This window comes from Podarcis gaigeae (genome assembly GCF_964106915.1).
Source record: "Podarcis gaigeae genome assembly, chromosome: 5".
NCBI classification, from domain to species: domain Eukaryota; kingdom Metazoa; phylum Chordata; class Lepidosauria; order Squamata; family Lacertidae; genus Podarcis; species Podarcis gaigeae.
In genome coordinates, this window is record NC_139681.1 from 6,557,896 (window position 1) to 6,578,934 (window position 21,039).

A 21,039-nucleotide genomic window follows, 5' to 3' on the forward strand; every position below is an offset into this window, starting at 1 on the left:
AAGTGCAAGTAGATAAATAGGTACCACTCCAGCGGGAAGGTAAATGGTGTTTCCGTGCTCTGCTCTGGTTTCATCAGAAGCGGATTAGTCATGCTGTCCAAGTGACCCAGAAAAACTGTCTGCAGACAAACGCTGGCTCCCTCGGCCAGTAAATTGAGATGAGCGGCGCAACCCCAGAGTCGTTCGCGACTGGTCTTAACTGTCAGGAGTCATTTACCTTTACCTTTTTTTAAGCTTATACAGTCATACCTTGGGTTACAGCCACTTCAGGTTGCTGGAACAGTTACTTCCGGGTTTTGGCAGTCACACATGCGCAGAAGTGCTAAATCGCAACTCGTGCGTGCGCAGATGCACAGACACAGGTTGCGAATGCTGTGAGCTGTGAACGTGCATCCTGCACAGATCACATTCTCAACCCGAGCGTCCACTGTAAATACTTTCTAAATAAAAAGCATTCCATATAATTGTCCTATATTACACGGGCTGCAGGAAATAGAGGGGATGTAAACAGATTTGTTGGGATTTGTGCAAATATTCAAAACCGCAGAGATGCTCCCTTCAGTGTCATCATTCACTGCAGTAGATCTGAGGGTCTAAACAAGATATTAAGTGTACAATTTATTGAGTGCACATTATTCTTGGGGGGGAATAGCCAGCGTGGGTGCTGCAATCCAGTTTGGTGGGGGAGAGGGGGGCTTCAGCCCTTTCCAGGTTTGATCCCCAACTCTTCACGCTTGCAATTTGCATTGCGGAGGACAGTAGCAGCCCATGTGGTAATTCTCAGTCCAAGTCAACAATGACCATTAATCAAGGTTGATGGAAATTGTAGTCTGGCAAGATCTGGATGGCAGCACTTTGGCTACCCCTACATAAGAGTGATTGAGAGATCCTACCCCCTCCAAAAAATATTCCAGATCCAAAACTGTAGCAGAAGAAGAGAAGAAGAAGAGTTTGGATTTGATATCCTGCCTTTCACTCCCTTTAAGGAGTCTCAAAGCGGCTAACAATCTCTTTTCCCTTCCTCCCCCACAACAAACACTCTGTGAGGTGAGTGGGGCTGAGAGACTTCAAATAAGTGTGACTGGCCCAAGGTCACCCAGCAGCTGCAGGTGGAGGAGCGGAGACTCGAACCCGGTTCTCCAGATTACGAGACTACCGCTCTTAACCACTACACCACACTGGCATGCAAGGAGCACCTCATTCAAGAGTAAACAACTTGATTTACATTGCATGCTGCTTGGCACCGAAAAGAAGGTAAACTAAATGCGTGTCTGTTTTCAGGTATATTCACAAGATTCATCTGAGGTTGTTGGCATTCACACCAAACAGATGTGTGGGTGTGCACACATGCATGTGCATGATGCCTGAGGTCATGGTGGCTGGGCAACAATGAGAGTGGTGAAGGGAGGGTGGACTTTAGTCCTCTAGAGTCTGTTGACAATGAGGATGGGGTTTTCAGAATGAGAGTTTCTAGCTTCGTCAGTTTGGGTGCCATATCTGCAGTTGAAAACAGCAGAGCACATGCCTCCCCTTTTATTTCTGGGCACACAGAAAAACTTGACAAACTCCAGTCTCTCTTTCAATCCAAGGAAAAGGCATGTATCAAAGACAAAATTCAAACATTTCCTTTGAATTACTTAGGTGTAGCCAGTTATCTCCCCTTAGATCAAAGTAATGGGAAAAACAAAAGCTTCCATGCATATATTTTATAGAGTGCTCCTAAAAGCCATAATAAATAGCAAGAATTGAAACATCTTGAGGGGAAAAGATCTATCAGAACAATAAAAGTATTTTTCCATTTTATGATGAGATCTTAACATGCCTTTAATAACTTGCTATCATAAACATAACTAGAGAGAGAAAACGCAGCATTTTTGCTGCAAGAGGTCCAGTATCATTTCATAAAGTTTTGCCAAATGTTTGCTCATCAAAATTAAATATCCATGGGAAAGAATAGGAATTTTATATGACTGGCCGGCTGCTCCCATCGACAACCTGGTCACCACATTCTGCATTAGTGGCAACTTTGTATTTTTATGCCGCAAACTGCCCTGAGATCTTTGGGTGGAGGGGGTATACAAATTTTAAAAATAAAATAAGTATTAAAAATTCCAGGTTGTCTTCCTTGGTAGCCCCACATAAATTGACAACCTAATGCAGGGTGGGAAATTTGTGGCCCTCCCCAATGTTTTTGGACTCCAACTCCCATCAGCCTCAGCAACCGTGACCAATGGCAAAAGATGATGTTGTAATCTGACAACATCTGGAAGCCAGCAGATTCTCTTTTTTAAAAAAAAATATATTTATTGAATTTTCCAAAAATTGGTTTAAAAAAAAAAACAAAAAGAAAGAAAAAACACAAAAAATACAAAAAACACAAAATACACCAAATTAAAACAGATACGTTTTCAAAAACGTATTTCCATTAACTTGTTTCTCAGACCTCCTCTCACCTCCCCTTCTTGTATTCCAATTTAAATTTTTCATTCAACAAATCCTTATATTCAAAATTAGACATCAAATACTTAAACAACATTGCTCGTTACATATTTCCTAAAGTCGACCAAAATATCCCTTCCATGGCTTTCCCCAATTCCAAACAAATAGCAGAACATAATAAAAATAAAGCAAGTTATAATTATATACCCTTTGGATTCCCAGACCCCACCCACCCCTTTCCCGGTTTCAGTCCCCCCCCCCCAAAAAAAGTTCATCAATTCAATATCTTGTCTAGCCTGGAGATCTCATGTCCGAGGCTTTTAAGTCTCTTTCAGCCCCTCTCTGCCGGCCTTTTTGATAGTCCTTAATGTTAAACCCCAGATTTCGAAGAGGCTTTGGCCCAACAGGGTCCATATTCTTCCCAGCCAGCCCTCCATACTTGAAACCTCTAGGGTACCCGAAGCCAGCAGATTCTCCATCCCTGCCTAAAAGGAGTACAACTCAGGCAATGCAATGCATTTTCACAGGAACCTGCTAGCTTAGAAGTTACAGAGAAATACTGTATTTTTCACTCTATAACACGCACCTGACCATAACACGCACATAGTTTTTAGAGGAGGAAAACAAGGGAAAAAACATTCTGAATGAAACAGTGGATGTATCATTTTTGTGCTTCATGCTGTGGCCACAGACATGTGATCTGATGGTGAATTTGGGCTGACCCAATGCAAAAATCCTGAGAATCCCTGTGCATCCATGGTTTGTAACCACGTTTTTGCACCATTGCAGCCCCAGGCAACAGTGGGTGCGTGATTTTGGGGGGGCAGGCTGTAGCCATGGACATGCTATGTGCTCTGATGGTGAATTTGGGCTGACCCAATGCAAAGATCCTGAGGATCCATGTGGATCCATGGTTTGTAACCACGTTTTTGCACCATTGCAGCCCCAGGCAACAGTGGGTATGTGATTTGGGGGGGGGGGCAGGCTGTAGCCATGGACATGCTATGTGATCTGATGGTGAATTTGGGGTGACCCAATGCCAAAATCCTGAGAATTCCTGTGGATCCATGCTTTTTAACCACATTTTTGCACCATTGCAACCCCAGGCAACAGTGGGTGCGTGATTTTGGGGGGGCAGGCTGTAGCCATGGACATGCTATGTGATCTGATGGTGAATTTGGGCTGACCCAATGCCAAAATCCTGAGAATCCCTGTGGATCCATGCTTTTTAACCACATTTTTGCACCATTGCAACCCCAGGCAACAGTGGGTGCGTGATTTTGGGGGGGCAGGCTGTAGCCATGGACATGCTATGTGATCTGATGGTGAATTTGGGCTGACCCAATGCCAAAATCCTGAGAATCCCTGTGGATCCATGCTTTTTAACCACATTTTTGCACCATTGCAGCCCCAGGCAACAGTAGGTGCGTGATTTTGGGGGGGCAGGCTGTAGCCATGGACATGCTATGTGATCTAATGGTGAATTTGGGGTGACCCAATGCAAAGATCCTGAGAATCCCTGTGGATCCATGCTTTGTAACCACATTTTTGCACCATTGCAGCCCCAGGCAACAGTGGGTGCGTGATTTTTTTGGTGCAGGCTGTAGCCATGGACATGCTATGTGATCTGATGGTGAATTTGGGGTGACCCAATGCAAAGATCCTGAGGATCCATGCTTTGTAACCACATTTTAAGTGGGGAGCGAAGGAAAAACAAAGAAGGGACATTAGAGGGGTGTGCAGAGAAGCAGCTGGCTAAGAATGCAGGAGAGGGATTTAACGGGAGGGAGGAGAGAAAGGCAAAAGTTTCCCCCCACCCAAGCCAGCCATATCTCTCTCTCTCTCTCTCTCTCTCTCTCTCTCCCTCCCTCCCTTCCTCCCTCCCCCCCTCTCTCTCCCTCCTCCCTCTCTCTCTCCCTCCCCCTTCTCTCTCTCCCTTCCCCCCTCTCTCTCCCTCTCCCCCAGCAGCACCGGAGCTTGCCTGGAGGGGAGGGGCTTTCCCTGCTCTTTGTTCCGTTTCAGCAAACACAGCAACGAAACAGAGGAGGGTGGGCAGTAAGACCCTGAGGCAGAATGCAGGAAAGCAGCCGCTTCCTCTTTTCAGGTTTCGCTTCTCCGTGCAGCGTGCAGCGCCGCGATTTGATTTTTGCATGATTTTTCGGCTCCAGGGACCACACATTCGCTCTATAACACGCACAGACATTTCCCCTTCCTTTTTAGAAGAAAAAATCTGCGTGTTATAGAAGGAAAAATACGGTAATCACCAAGACAATTGTTGTTGATGGCATCTGCCTGTCTTGAGAGACAATGGAGTCTGCATCTTTGGAAGGTGGCAGGAGCTCAGCCACGCAGCCTCAATGAAGGAGCCTGTCGTGGGGACCTGTCTCAGAATTTTGTGTCCCGGGCCACCATCGCCCCATGCTACACCACTGGCAGAGTGTGAATCAGGGTGGCTCACTTAGAAATGCAGACCCATTCTCCTGGGCATGGTCGGCCAATTGCTGCCAAAGAAGGACAGAACTTTTTTTATGTATGCCACAACAGCAGCAAGAATACTCATCGCGAAGTATTGGAAGACACAAGATCTACCCACTCTGGAAGAATGGCAGATGAAGGTGATGGACTATATGGGACTGGCAGAAATGACCGGCAGAATCCGAGGCCAGGGAAAAGAGTCGGCGGAAGAAGACTGGAAGAAATTGAAAGACTACTTACAGAAATATTGTAAAATTAATGAATGTTAGAATGATGTTGGACAGAAACTAAGTGATTTCCAGCTGTAATACTTAAGAGACATGGGGGGGGGAAAGGTTTAGAAACAAGTAAAAAGTAATGCTTAGGATTTGCTGAACTAACAATTTGAATTGGAATACAAGAGAGGGAGGTATGAGGAGGTCTGGAAAATAAGTTAAAAGAAAATAAGTTATGGAAATTTTGTTTGTTTTAAAATGTTTTTATTTTTGTATTTTTGTTATTTTTTTCTCTTTTTTTGTATTATCTTTGAAAACTTTAATAAATATATTATATATAAAAAAAAATAGAAATGCAGACCCAAAAGAAATCCATGCGCATCCCTGGTATGGACACATCTCTCTGTGCACATGAAATGAATTGGGAAGACACATTCAGGTATCATTTCAGCTCCAGGTGTGCATATGTCCTGGAAGCCCTACAGAGAAGCTTTGGACTGGGGCAATTGGCCCAGTTACTAACAGCAATAAAGAGGGCGGTCAGCAGCAAGAGGGCCAACTCCACAGGCCAATTCTTGCATCATATTGATCGTGTGGGAAATCATATGGAAGCCATTTGTGCGAAAGCCATTCTTGTCACCCCGCCCCTCGCATGCACATGTCACACAGTTTGTGTGATCTTAAACATACAGCTGAACAAGAAGGATTTTGCTGGTATGGTTAAGATCACACAGACCAAGCAGGAAGCTGTTTGGGCAAAGAGGCTTCTTTGTGTGTTGTTTGGTAAGCAATTCCAGGAGCTTTCTGCAAGGCCGGCTAACCCACAAATCAACCAAGGCTGATAGGGTGAATTAGTTCCAAATTACTCGTCCAAACGAGCCCAGAGTTAGTTTGCCACCTGAATGATAGAAATGTGGGTTACAATGAGGGACCTTTTCGCATCTTGCCATTATTACATCTGAAAATTCTATTTACCTTTTTTTAAAAAAAAATAATCAAGGAAACTTATCCTGTTAATAATAGTAAGTTTCGGGTTGGAAATCTACCTTGTGAGAGCAGATTATAATCTTATAATATTTAAGGAAATTCTTGTGAAGAACGGTTGAGTTATTATTTATGTAAAGCATTTTTACCCCACTCATCACCCCACATTCCATGGCCTCTCCAGACCTTCGGATGCCAGGGGTTGATGTAGGACCTTCTGCCTGCAAAGTTTTTGGGCTCCAGCCCATCCCCACTGGCAACTGTACAGTTGCAGAGGGGTCCTTTCCCACTCTACAGTCATATGATTCTACATGTAACCAGCTTCCACATAGTTTCCCAGCAGAGCCACGACCCCCAGCAAAGCAGATCGGGAGCAAGAGGAGACCCACCTGCCCCCTTGCTCAGTGCATCACAAGCCTGAGAGGTGGTCACAAAGGTGTAGGCTTGGCCTTGGGACTTCAGTTCTTGTTGTGTGTGCCCCTCCCCACCACCACACCACCCCAAAAAACGGGTGCAGATACACAGCAGGCTGGAGTTGCCTGCTTTCCCTGCTAACAAAAGCTCTTCCACCTTCCAAAGTTGCTGGCTAGGCAGAAATAGGTTTTCCAGTCACTTCTTTCCCAGGAAAAGCTTCACTTGCAGTGTTTCCCAACCTTGGGCCTCCAGCTGTTTTTGGACTACAACTCCCATCATCCCTAGCTAGCAAGACCAGTGGTCAGGGATGATGGGAATTGTAGTTCAAAAACAGCTGGAGGCCCAAGGTTGGGAAACACTGGATTAAGGCATGGGTAGACAAACTAAGGCCCGGGGGCCAGATCCGGTCCAATCGCCTTCTAAATTTGGCCCGCGAACAGTTCAGGAATCAGCATGTTTTCACATGAGTAGAATGGGTGCTTTTATTTAAAATGCATCTCTGGGTTATTTGTGGGGCATAGGAATTCATTCATTACACCCCCCCCCCAAAAAAAAATTAATATATATATAGTTCAGCCCACCACATGGGTAGTAGGCTGGCCCCCTGCTGGAAAAGTTTGCTGGCCCCTGGATTAAGGCTTCATCCAGTAGCTTTTAAAGACACAAGGGAAAAAGTTGGCAGGATTATCACAAGCAAAAGGTGTGCACTATTTCAGCCAGTCAAAAGACCTTGAATTGGGGTATTCCACGTGTAGTTTTTAAAGACACAAGATCTTTGCTAAGGGGGGAAAAGGGTTGGCTACCCTACTGCAGACAGAAGGTGTGTGACGTTAGGTATACATGCATGTCCTGCCCCACATGAGTGATCATGTTCATGTGTGCCTATGACATTACAGGCAGGACGCCACAGAATTTTGTCAGCTCCCACTCCAGCTCCATTCACACATCTGCTGCCAGTCATGAAACGAAGAGATGCACACATGTGTCAACTAACGAGCAACTTCAGCTACTAAAAACAGAAAGTGGCCTCTTCTTGATGCAGTCATATACATTTATCAGCTCAACGCTGTTGTCACAACTCAGGAATGCTATTCAGGGACAGAGGAAAACCATATTGCTTTAAACGCTGAATCGCCTCTAGCTACAGTTCCATTGGATGGATGTGGCCTTTGCAAAATACTGGCCACTCCTGGAATGATCGATATATGGTTGGCACAATCTAAAACAAAGGCAAAACAAAACTGTAAACTTGAATATTCCAGGAAATTCAACCATTTCCCCTCTTTGGTATAAATCACAGTCCATTCCCCTCCACCCCCATCAGTGAATCATAAATAAATATTCTAAAGGCCTGGCTATTTTGGCAAAACATCTGCTTCCTGAAGTAATCCTCAGGCATTTACCAAGTAGGTTGGAAGCAATCGAACTGCTTGCTGTTTTAAAGATCGGAGACACACGCATGTGTATTCAGAGGGAAGAGATGCATATTTACGGAAAAGATGAGAACAGTTGGTTTCCTCGCCAGTGCTCGGTGGAACCCTGTGGTGCTTCAATTAGAGGTCAGGCTAAGAGAACCAAGAAAAGTTTGCCCACCAAACAAGTGCGCCTGTGCAACTGGGACCGAGCTGGGCAGGCCTTTCCATCCTGTTTTGGTCTCCCTGGCAATCCAGCATAGGTCCAGGCCACCTCCCTGTGTGCCGTCTCACCCTCCTGTGTGCGTTTTGTACATGCTTTTTTTGGGGGGGGGGAATTCAGTCATTTTACACAAAGCATCCACCTTTCAATGTTTGTGTTTTTCTCACCAGGCAAATACACATTCGGAATGCGCCTTTTTTGTAAAAGATGCATTTCTGTGCACATTTTTTGTCCATCAAAAATTCATTGCAAAAATCTGTTCCAATCCGTAAACAAGTTGGGATGTTTCAGATTGGGTCCATGGAAGAAACGAGAACCAAATGAATTTCTCCTCCATGTTTAGCAGAGAAGGAGCGTTGGGATCATTCTAGGTCACACCCACAGTTTGCAAGGGGTGACAAGAAGGTAAGGATGGATGAAATTATCAATTTCAGTCTCTTTCTCTCTCTCTCTGCCAGACTGCTCCCTGCCTTGCTGGCCTTTCCCCACCTGGCCGTGTGAGACTTTGTGTGTGTGTGCAAACTGACTCCAGCTACAAAAGCTGAGGCTGCTGAACAAACTCTTGAGCTGGGGTGCTGTTTGGAGGGTTTTGTTTGGTGGGTGAGTGTGGGTGGGTGGGTGTGTTGCTGTTGTTGCTGTTAATTTTTTGCATCTTTATTTTGGACCTTATGATTTATGTGGAAATTGTGCAAATTGGTTGTGTACTTTCTAGTGCTTCACTTATTGTTTATGCTTTTCTTATGTTTGCAGCTATGCAACATTTTATATGTTGTAAGCCACTTTGAGGTTGGTTTTAACTTTGGAAACGTGGCATAGAAATAAAGTGAGTGGTTGAAAATCAGGTGAGTTACAGCTCTTGATCTTGGATTTCAAAGTTCCTGAAGAGTAAATATATACAGAAAGGATGCATTTAGCTGAAACACCGATGGACGTGGAAAGAGGGAGGACGAGTGAGCAGAAGAGGAAACAAAAAGGGTGTATTCCAGGGCTATTTTAAGCCCTGGCATTGTTAGGTTTACAGTATGACATCCAGACAAAGATGTCAGCTTTTGCTGAAGTACGTCTGAGGTGCAGCACTATTAAAAAGGTAAAAATAGCTCAGCGGAGGAGTTAAAGGCTGCTTCACATGAATTAAATGGAGCCCTTGCTCTTCACGGTTTCAAATGCCTTGCAGGCATCTCTCTTCCAAAGCTTGGGGTTTTTATGTGGCTCATCCCCAGCCCAGGCAAATTCCACGAAAACAAGGAAGCAAATGAGTAACACATTGACAGTACTTGTGTGTTTCCATTCAACACCACCTACTGCTGCCACTGGGTTCTGCCTGTTTGGCAGAGATCCAGAAGACAAAGGGGATGCCTTCATCTCTGAAAGACCAAGAGTGGGCAGGGTTAGGGGAGGGGAAAACTTTGCTTTGGAGCAGCGCAGCACCTTGTTACCTGAGAAGCGTTGTCCCCAGGCAGTGTACTTCCAGGTGGGATCACACTAATGCGGAGATTTCTCATAATAAAAAGCAGGAAAGCAGGAAAGATGGGAGGGTATTCCCACTGCATATGCTTTTCCTATCCCAATAATCCCTTTAGCATATGCGCCACCGGGGTGCAAAGATCCGCCCAGCGCCCCCAAATTTAGTTAATTTCGCATGCACAGCTTTGGTAAATGAGCGCACAAAGTCGAAAGTCCTTTAGTGAAACAGTAGGTATACCTTTCAGTAATACCTAGGTATATATGTATTTTGTTTTTCTAGCTTGATCAAAATTAATTATTATTTCATAACAGGGAGATAGTTAAGAGCTTAGGTGGCTTCAGCGGCAGGTGCCTGACGCCCCCCAGAATTCAGCACCCGGGTGCCCCACACCCCTTGCAAGCCCAGGTAAAGACGGTCCTGGAATTATTCATCAGAGCTCATCAGACTTCAGAATTACTGGATCTTTCAGTGTTTTCTACTGAAAACCAGAGGAGCATGCAATAAAGAGGAGACTGAGAGAAGGTGTGATAGCCATTTTCAAATATCGTAAGGGCTGTCACACAGAAGATGGGAAATGCTTCTTTTCTCCTGTTCCAAAGGGTAGGACCCAAACCCAATGGCTTCAAAATCAAGTTACAAGAAATTAGATTCCCACTCAACATCAGGAAGAACTTTCTGAAAGTGAGAGCTGTTCAACAGTGGAACAGATTCCCTCGGGTGATTGTGGACTCTCCTTCCTTGGAGGTTTTAAAGCAGAAGTTGTATGGCCATCTGTCATGGATGCTTCAGCTGAGATACTTGCATTGCAGGCAGTTGGTCTAGACCTTGGAGTCCCTTATAACTCTACAATTCTATGATTCCAATTCCCATCAGTCCAAGCAGCATAGCCATGAGTGTCTCCACCTCCATCGTTCAGCCCGGACACTGAGATCCAGCTCCAAGGGCCTTCTGGCATTTACCTCATTGCAAGATGTGAAGTTATAGGGAACCAGGCAGAGGGCCTTCTCAGTAGTGGCGCCCGCCCTGTGGAATGCCCTACCAGAAGATGACAAACAGATAAACAGCTATTTTATTTGTAGAAGCCCTCTGAAGGCAGCCCTGTTCAGAGAAGTTTTTAATGGTTGATGTTTTACTGTGTTTTTAATATTTTATGGGGAGCCACCCAGATTGCCTGGGGTAACCCAGTGAGATGGGCGGCATATATATAATAAATTATTATTATTAATGATCAAGGATGATGGAGCCAGAAGCCAGCAACTTCTGCAAGGCCACAGTTTGCCCATTGCATTCTAAAAAAATAAAAATAAAAAATTGGGTCAGGGCTTTAGGCTGCAATCCTATGCACATTTAACAGGGAATAAATTTGACTGAAAAACAATCTGAGAAGACATGTACACACTATAAGAAATTCATTCCATGGAAGCTCTGTGAGCTACAGGCACATTTGAACCAAAAAAAAAATGCTTCAGAGCAGAAGCATAAAACTCAAAAATATATCCATACAACTTAAGTACACTATAAATGCAAAACAACAGGGATGTATTTATTCAGAAAAAAGCAAGCAAACCTAAAATACAGGGGGAAATAATTCAGAGTTATTGTAAAATTTCACCTACATGGCAACCAAAAGTTCACAATATGGTACATTAGCTCTCAACCTACATAGAACTCTTACCAAGTCTGAGGAATCCTGTGTAATACAAAAGCTTGCACGTCAAGTTTTTAAATTAAGGTTGTTTATATTTATGGACCAACACTGCATATTTTTCAAATATAAATGCATCATGCCTTTTCATAAAACACATGCACACACACACACACACACACACACACACAAAGAGCAAAAGCAGAAACCTGGATGTATAAAATGCAAAAGGCTGTTTTATAAAGGCTAACATTAATGCAAACATGCTCTGTGTTGGGCATCCCTTGCAAATAATGTTAATGCAAAATGCTGGAGCAAGAATGCTGGGAGACGAAGCATCCTTGTTTTTAAAGAGCTACACTGGCTGTTTTCCAAGCCCAGTTCAAGGTGCTCATTTAGATGGTTAAACCCCATGCTCTAAAATGAGCAGATGAAACCCTCCAGGCACTTCCTACATGGGATGAGGTACATGGTGTGAGGGTTTGGAAAAGGGCCTTTTCCGTTGTGGCTCCTTACATGCAGAACTCTCTCCCTACATAGGTGCTTGGTCTCCTCTTATAGCTTCCGCTGCCGCATCAAGATGCAGCTTTTGTGGGGGGAGGGCATGTGGAGGAGAGACCTCATTGCTGCTACTGTTACTGGTGACGGTATAACTGTCATTTGTTGTTGTGTGGTTTTAATAGATAGTGGGTTAGCTTTTTTTAAAGGGTGGTATATACATCATCTCTGCTTTTTTTTAAAAAAAAAAAAAGCAGAGAAATCACCTTGCCAACAAAGGTCCATATAGTTAAAGCTATGGTTTTCCCAGTAGTGATGTACGGAAGTGAGAGCTGGACCATAAAGAAGGCTGATCGCCAAAGAATTGATGCTTTTGAATTATGGTGCTGCAGGAGACTCTTGAGAGTCCCATGGACTGCAAGAAGATGAAACCTCTCCATTCTGAAGGAAATCAGCCCTGAGTGCTCACTGGAAGGACAGATCGTGAAGCTGAGGCTCCAGTACTTTGGCCACCTCATGAGAAGAGAAGACTGCCTGGAAAAGACCCTGATGTTGGGAAAAATGGAGGGCACAAGGAGAAGGAGATGACAGATGGTTGGACAGTGTTCTTGAAGCTATGAACATGAGTTTGACCAAACTGCAGGAGGCGGTGGAAGACAGGAGGGCCTGGTGTGCTCTGGTCCATGGGGTCACGAAGAGTCGGACATGACTAAACGACTAAACAACAACAATAAACATCATCTAAATAAAGTATTTTTAAAAATCTCTTTGATGATTTTGCTGCAAGAGACAATGGCTGTGTTCCCTTGCCCATTTACTGAGCACTGACTGCAGTTCCAGTTCCGCTTGTTTTGTTAATTGATTTGACATAAAGATATGTACCAACTAACACATAAACATGTAAACAATAACAGAACCATTCATGGAGCATATTCAATATAAAAACAAAATGAATTGCAAGTACACATAGCAAAGTTTTAAAAACCTAGCTACTGGGTTTTTAACGTTATTCAGACAATGTTATCCAAAATGCACATGTATCCTGCACTTTGTTATAAAATACTACTGCATGGTGCCAGCGGCGTAGCGTGGGTTGTCAGCACCTGGCGCAAGGCAAGTAATTTGCGCCCCTAACCCCTAACCTGCCGCCGCTGCACCTTCTTCTTGCTGCTGCCTGGGCTGGTCGGGTGTGGCTCTCTCCCGCACTCAGCGCTGTGCTGGGCAGCCGCTGCACTGTCCCTCCCCCAGATAGTCCCTCCCTCGCTCTCTCTCCGCTCTGCACCGCAACGCACGCCTAGCACCCTCCCCCTCCACAATGGGCGGCGACCCAGCAGCTCGGATCGGATTCGCACAGCCAGCACTGCAGTGAGAGAGAGTGAGTGAGCCAGGTAGGGGCAGAGAGCTGCGAGTGCGAGCGCCCCCCCCCAAATGTTGCGCCCTGTGCGGCTGGCCCCCCCTGCACCCCCCACGCTACGCCACTGCATGGTGCATTGTTTCTCAAACCAGCTTCACACTGATTGAAGTTCTTAAGTCATTCTGAGAAAGTCTCTAACCAAGGTGTGAACACCTTTGCATAGGCTAAAGACATCCCACCCCCCATCAAGGCCCCCTGGTGGGAACACAAACAGAAATGAATCCGACACTAAATAAGTCATGCTGATGTGAACATTTTCGGGGGGGGGGGAGGAGGCTGGAGCTGAGGCATGCCTGAAGGGGGAATAACACTAAGGCATGTTGCCACCCCTTTGGAAATAGTTTTTGAAAATATTCATTCTTCAGCAATGATCTGAATTGTACACAAGGGATTTTATTAGCTTTGTAAAATCTGTTCGTAACTTACTAAATACGCCAAAGGTAATAGATGGCCTAGAAAAAAACCTAGCAAGCTAAATACAGATTTAAAGGTTTTTTTTCTTCCCTTTTTTAGATCTCTAATGCAGTGCTCCGCCACAAGCCCAAACCCACTTAATTTCAAGTCATTCTCACTTATTGCAGTGAAACAGATCCCATGGGAAATGTCTCTCACTGCTGGCAATTGCCAGAAAGAGATTTGTTGACCACTGGTTTTGGAAGCAGGGAAGGAATTTTGCAGACTCTCAAATCCATCCCCTGATCCCTTAATGATAGCCAAAGACTTCCTACAAAGACGACACCAGCATTTAGCCCTTTAGTCAAGAGGCATGGCAGCAGGCAGTCAAGTGGGCTCCGGACCAAGGTGGAATAAATGCTCAGCTCAAATTCTCTCACCATCACCACATGAGAAATGATTCGCCCATGATTCTTACCCTTAGTCTGTTATTATTTTAAAAATATTAATAATAATAATACCCACCCTTAGGTCCCAGGGCGAGTTGCAACATTAAAGCACAATATCATATATATATATAGCATTTTTTTAAAAAAAGTCCACCATGTGGAAGAAAAGATTGACTGTAATCAACCTCAGCTGGTCCAAATTATGAAAACTTTACGAAATCAAACTACTGGCATAGAAGAAACAACTTTAAATTTGTTCCTTGATTTAAATTTGAAAGTTAATTCTAACAGCACGGGCCTAATCATGTCTACTCAGAGGGAGTCTCATTGAGTTCAGTGGGGCTCCTTCCCAGTAAATCTCAGAGCATCTTACAGGAATTCCACATTTACATTAAGGAAGCATGGCTGACAGTGAGGTGCAGAAGATGAAAATTTGTGATAGCAAAATATTGGGCTTTGGAATCCTATGGATTCAGTGAATGGGGTGGTAAAGGGCAGAGAGAACATGAGAAAGAACCTGCAGGATCAGGCCAATGGCCCAACTAGCATCCTGTTCTCACAGTGACCAGCCTGAAGCCTCTTTAGGGAAAACCACAAGGAGGACCAGAGGCCTCTCCCATCCCCTTTGCTTTCCAGAGAATGGTGCTCTGAAGCTAAGTGCCTCTGACCACTTCCATCTTCTCTCCAATGGAAAGCAATCTCCACACAGGTCTTGGACAAGGGAAGGGGGAAATGGAAGGATGCTTCTCATTTTCTCTTGACTAAGTGCAGCTCACTTGCAGAGAAGGTGAGGAAGAGGAAACTGTGGAAGGGCCAGTCCATTTTGACAGGCAAAACGAAACGCTTTTATAAAGCAGCAAGTGCTGGCTTGCCTCTTTGTTTTTTCTTTTAAAGATATTTATTAAATTTTTCAATATTAATACAATAAAAAAGTCAGAAAGAAAAAAGAAAAAATAACAAAAACACAAAAACAAAAAATACTTAAAAACACACAAAGTTTCAATAACTTATTTTCCATTAACTTATTTCCCAAACCTCCTCATACCTCTCTTTTTTGTATTCCAATTCAAACTGTTAGTTCAGCAAATCCTTATCCATAAGTTTACCCTGCTTCTACACCTTTTTTCCATATTCTCTTAAAACATTACAGCTGGAAACCGCTTAATTTCTATCCGACATCATTCTAACATTCATTAATTTTGCAATATTTCTGTAAATAGTCTTTGAATTTCTTCCAATCTTCTTCCGCTGACTCTTCTCCCTGATGCCTCTTTGTTTCTAACATTTGCCTGACTACTTTTCAGCACAGATGCAGCCCAACTGCTAAATAACTTTAATAAGGTGCACGTTGCTCGTAGCTCTGTGTGTCAGGAAAGGATGAACGCAGAAACTTCTAAAGAAACCTACCGTTTCCATCACCAGAATCAGAAGAGAAACTGAGTTATGATTCGTCTGTTCACAAGGAGGGCTAGAAACTCACACAGGGAGCAGAGAAACAAGCCAACAGATCTGTGAGCTTAGAAGGATGAGCTATTGGAAATGGGGAGTGTCTTTGGCGGTTACTGAGCCCAACCCTGCTCAGTGCAGGGCTATTGAAGCTAGAACATCCCTGAAAGAGGGCAGTTCTTGCAATTTGAAAGTTTTGTGCAATTTGCCTTTGGTTGCCAGCTCATATCCAGACCCAATTCAAGATGCTCACATTGGTGCTGGAAGCCCTAAATGATTCGGGCCCCAAATACTTGCAAAACCACCTCCTTCCCTACAAACCTTCTGAGATTGGGGTGGTGGCAGCTGTGAGCTGCGGAACTGCCTCCCCACATCCCCTCTGAAGGATGTTGAAGATGCCCCTCTTTACTCTGACTTTTGAGGTGTATATTTTTAGAATGCACCTTAATTTTTATTCTAGTAAACTGTATTAAACCGTCTTCAAATTTGCATTCTAACGTTGTAACCACCTTAGGACCTTAGGGTGAAGGGCAGGTAGTGAATAAATAAAAACGTAATATTCGAATAATCTTCCTTCTCTCTTGAATCAGGTTCCACCCTACTTTAGGTCTCCTGTCGTCTCCGCTTGCCATAAAGAGGAAGCGTCCAGCTCTGCCTCCTGTCAGGGCACAGCGAGCAGGGGAACCAATATGGTGGCTGGACTGCACCTCCTCCCATCGCTGGTCATTGGCCAAGCTGGCTGAGGCTGATGGAACAGAAGGCCACTAAAGACACCTGCTTCTTTGGAGAAAAGCAATGGCAAACCTAGACAGCATCTTAAAAAGCAGAGACATCACCTTGCCAACAAAGGTCCGTATACTTAAAGCCATGGTTTTCCCAGTAGAGATGTATGGAAGTGAGAGCTGAACCATAAGGAAGGCTGATCGCCGAAGAATTGATGCTTTTGAATTATGGTGCTGGAGGAGACTCTTGAGAGTTCCATGGACTGCAAGAAGATCAAACCTATCCATTATTAAGGAAATCAGCCCTGAGTGCTCACTGGAAGGACAGATCCTGAAGCTGAGGCTCCAAGGTTTTGGCCACATCATGAGAAGAGAAGACTCCCTGGAAAAGACCCTGATGTTGGGAAAGATGGAGGGCACAAGAAGGGGACGACAGAGGACAAGATGGTTGGACAGTGTTCTCGAAGCTACCAGCATGAGTTTGACCAAAATGCGGGAGGCAGTGGCAGACAGGAGTGCCTGGTGTGCTCTGGTCCATGGGGTCACGAAGAGTCGGACACGGCTAAACAACAACAACCTTTGAAGACCTCCAAATGAAGTTTGCAATGAGAATGCTAGAAAAGAGGCCAGTCAGGGATCCTTGTTTGAGCACAGCGGCCAGAGGCAATTATACTACACTCCCTGAATGACAATACTTATTCCTACATCTCACAGCCAATACTTGCAAAAGAATAAGTTGTTTTAAAACAGGCCCTGACCTGGTGTCATCCAGATGTTTTGAGCTACCATGTCCCCCACTCGCAGCCAGAACAGCAGCGCTTGGCAGGAGCTGATCGCAGCTGGAATCTCAAACATCTAGAGGGCACAGGGTTGGGGAAGGCTGTTTTAAAGCCTTAACTGCATCCCCCTGGAAAGGCTGGTCCCTGATTTCTGGCACCACCCTAAGCAACTCTCATGTGCCGGGGGGGGGGGGGGCAATTGAAAAGTGAACTTACACAGTTATATAATACATAGTTGTTACAGATGTGTTTACCTGAATATAAATGCAACTGATAAGGCCAATCAGCCCAAACACAACTCTAAGTTTTTACTACGTGATTTGGAGGGACTTACTGGTACCTCTGGACCTTAGAACTTATTTAAGTGCACCCACCAGAAAGGTTAGACAGTTAACATCTGAGTGCCATGAAATTAACAGGAGGACGAGGGAGAATTGCCTTAATGCAGAAGTTATACTCCACCATCCACAAGTCCTCCATTCCAGTGTTAATCATCATTGGCCCTGATCTGTCCGGGATGGGGGGTCAAAAGACTTGTGTCTGCAATGCTGCTACCCAACTAACACACCTGCGCTCTTGGAAGAGAAAACACCACTTGCAGTTCAACCTGTCAAAAGCTCCCAAGGAGAGGATTGCAAGGGAAAGATTATGAGAAAAGATCTGTGAGTTGGGAATCCTTTCTCCCTCTAAGCTTTTGGGTGTGTGTGTGGGGGGGTGAGTTTTGGTTTGACATTATGCTGCTCCAGCTCCTTCCAAAGCTCCTGCTTGGATTTATTAGACACCCTCAACTAGAAAGCACCCACTGAGCAGCAGGACATGCTTTTCAGGCAAACATGTTCAGAAGTCACAGTAAGAACGCACCAGGTTTAATCTCCGAATAAAACTGCAATCAGCTGCAATCCTAGACCCATGTGGTTAAGCCTCTTGGGTTAAATGAGGCTTACTCCCAGCAGCTGAGAGGTGCATAAGATTTCAGCCTTAGGATCACGCTGCAAAGAAGCAGCGGCAGGTGGGATATGCAGGCGACAGGCATCCTTGGAAAATAAAGAACAGCCAAGAGCCAAGCCCCCGTTTCGCCAAAACCGAATCGCAGTGGAAAATACAAGTGATTTATTGTTCTCATTATTCTTATAGCTTTCCTATTGCAGAGAACTGTGCTTGGACAAGCATTTTTTTTAATAAAACAAAATAAAGGATTTCCCTACTTTTTTAAAAATAATAATAATAATTGAAAGCCGACACGTCCCAGTTTGTTTGCAGCAGCCACGCCGCTTGTAAGCACATTAGCGCAGCGGCACAATTGCTTAGCCAATTTGTCAGCCGCAAGACGCAATCCTTGCCCTGGAATAAGAAAGCTGGGGTAGCTCGGTTGGTAGAGCCAGTGGCGAACCTACATTTCGAGGGTCCTGAAGCTTGAACTGTCATGGGGGGCCCTTTTCAACCAGCAACGAGGTCTGGGTAACAACCCCGGTTCTCTTCTTCAGTGGGGCTGTTCCAGGACAGATCATCACACCTTGACAACATCTGTGCTACATAATCAATTTGAGTCGTGGCACTCAAATGGGGACCCAAAATAAGCAATGAGGACGGGGGTTCGAGCCCCAGTGTCGAGTGAAGGATTTCTGCCTGGCTACTAGATGATCCTGCCGATCCTTTGCAACTTACACTTCTGTAATAATACTGTAAGTAAGCAAGCTAATAAATAAACAAACAAACAAACAAACAGGCAAAGGGGCAACGGAGAAGGGGACCCGCGCGCGCCCCCAGGTTGCCCAGCCGGTCCTTACCTGTTCCGGGCTTGAGCTCGCTCTCTCGGCTGCGCGAAAAGACGAGCGCTGTGCGCGCTGCGGAGCCTCGCCTGGCCGGGATGCTGCCCGAGCAAGTCCTGCGCAAAGCCGGCTGTGCGTGGCTCTGGGCGCCGGAGAACAGAGGGCGCGGCCGCTGCTGCTGCTGCTGCTGCCGGGCGCCGCCTCCTGCCTCGCAGCGCGCTCCTCTCGCTCGGGGAAACTTGGGGCAGCCAAGACTTCGCCGCCGCCGCCGCCGCCTCCTCCTTTTGCGCTGCTGGCGGCTCTGCGCTTCTCCTCTTCGGCTCCCGAGCTGCCCGTTTCCCCCTCCCGGCAGCCGGCGGCTCAGCGCAGCCACGTGCGGCGGCAGGAAGGAGGCGGCCGGTGCTCTCCGCCAGGCGGCTGCCCCGGGGCCGGATCCAGCCAGGCGAGCGTGGCGGGCAGCCTTCTCGCAAAGGCGTCGGCGGCGTCGGGGGTCTCCGGCTCAAGGTCGCCCCACAGGCCGGGCGCTTTCGGCAGCGGCGGCGCGGAGTTGGCCGGTTGCTGCGCCAAGCAGGAGCCTTGCGCTCCTCCGACTCGGCAGCGCGGGATCCGTCCGGGGCTGAGCGGCGGAGAGAGGGGCGCTCGGCTCGGCTGCGGGGATTTTGTGTGTTTGTTTATTTTGAAAGAGTCTCTTTATGCGCAGGTGGGGCTCCGAACTGTGCCCGGGGAAGACCCTCCCCACCCCCACCCTGAGCTCCGAAGTGAAGCCTGTCAAAGTCCGGAGCAAAGGGCTGGCCTGACTTGCGCGTTTGTTTCTGCACTGTTTCAGGAAATCTCCAACTGATCTTCCATGCAGCCTTACTTAGAAGATTTTGCGCAGGCTCTCATTCATATTCTCTCTCTCTCTCTCTCTCTCTCTCTCTCTCTCACACACACACACACACACACACACACACGCACACGCACACGCGCACACGCACACACACGGTTTTCAATACGTAGAATCTGCCTGTTTCCGATGTCTATGATAACTAGCCCCCCTCCCCACAGACGGCCAGTATTTTGCAGAAGGGATTTACGTTTGGACTATAGGAGTCAACCCCTGGGGCCAAGGACCTTTCACCCCCACTCCCACCCGCAAGAAAATATTTGAGCCCCCACCCCACCCCAGAGAAAGGCATTGCCATTCCAATGATGCGCTTGTGCAACATAGTGATTATGCAGAGCGGGGCTTACCTTCCCGTCCTCCAGTATTTTATTCAGCTTGGTACCGCTGGTTTGCACAGCTTAAGTGAATTAAAGCGGTCTGTCACTCCGCTGCTTTTTGTCACTCTTTGTTGCTGTTGGTGCAAGTGGCTCTCCATCGGGAAGAATGGCAGGATACACAGGGAGTTAATAATAATACCCTTTTGGAAATGGACTGGTGTTGTTGGTCTGGGGCCCTGCCTCATGGCCTCCCCCTCAGAAGGAGAGGGAAAGAGACGCATGAGAAATATGCTAATTGCTGAGAGTGGAAGACAGGTGTGGAGACTCGGTGGGCCTCCAGATGTTGCTGGACTACAACTCCCATCATCCCTGGCTTCCCCAGCCAGATGCTTCCAGATGTCTTTCACTACAACTCCCAGCAGCCCCAGTCCCTGTGGCTGTGCTGGTTGAAGGTAGTTGTAGCCCAAAAGTTCTGAAGATACCACATTGTGGAAGTCTGGGATAAGAATATAGTCCTGGCAGTTTAAACCTTAGCAGGATAGAAAGTGCTGCTCACTCCAGTTCTCCAGCTTCCGGCTCTTTGGCCTGAAATTCACTTATGTCTGAACCATGAAATCTAGCCTGGCATGCTCTGGGGGTCACGAAGAGTCGGACACGACTAAACGGCTAAACAACAACAACAACAAGCCACACCTCTTCCCACCTGGTTGCACATAGATTGTGGGGACATTGCATATTCCCAGCCTTCAGTGTTTTATGTGTGGGAACACACAATCGTTGCTGTGTTCACCTGTATGTGGTTGGACATATGTGGTGCATGGACAGCTAGCAGGGGTTGTCAGGAAGCTGACACTATGGGTGCACCAGATGCTCCGTCTCAGTCCTGTTCATGCTTCACAGTTTCAGAGTTGCCTGGATTGCCCGTTTGCAAAACAGCTGCCCTGTCAAAGCTTCCGTTTAGCTCTTTGTTTGCACTAAGGATGGAGTGTTATGTGCTGAACGTGAATGTGTGACTCATTCCATATTGTAAAAGTCCTCTCTGGAGCTGGGGTTGCAGGAAAACAATGACCACTCAGTACTGCAATGATAGTAAA

At 46.0% G+C, this 21,039-nt stretch overlaps 1 protein-coding gene across 1 annotated transcript in view; it reads right to left on the reverse strand.

The window, feature by feature from the left end:
* The window catches only part of SEMA3D (semaphorin 3D), a 174,388-nt gene extending 154,807 nt beyond the window's left edge, over positions 1 to 19,581 (reverse strand). The window contains exon 1 of the mRNA XM_083738746.1: positions 18,761 to 19,581. The gene's annotated coding sequence lies outside the window, so the exon portion shown is untranslated. The remainder of the gene's footprint in view (positions 1 to 18,760) is intronic.
* Between the last annotated feature and the right edge of the window lie 1,458 nt (positions 19,582 to 21,039).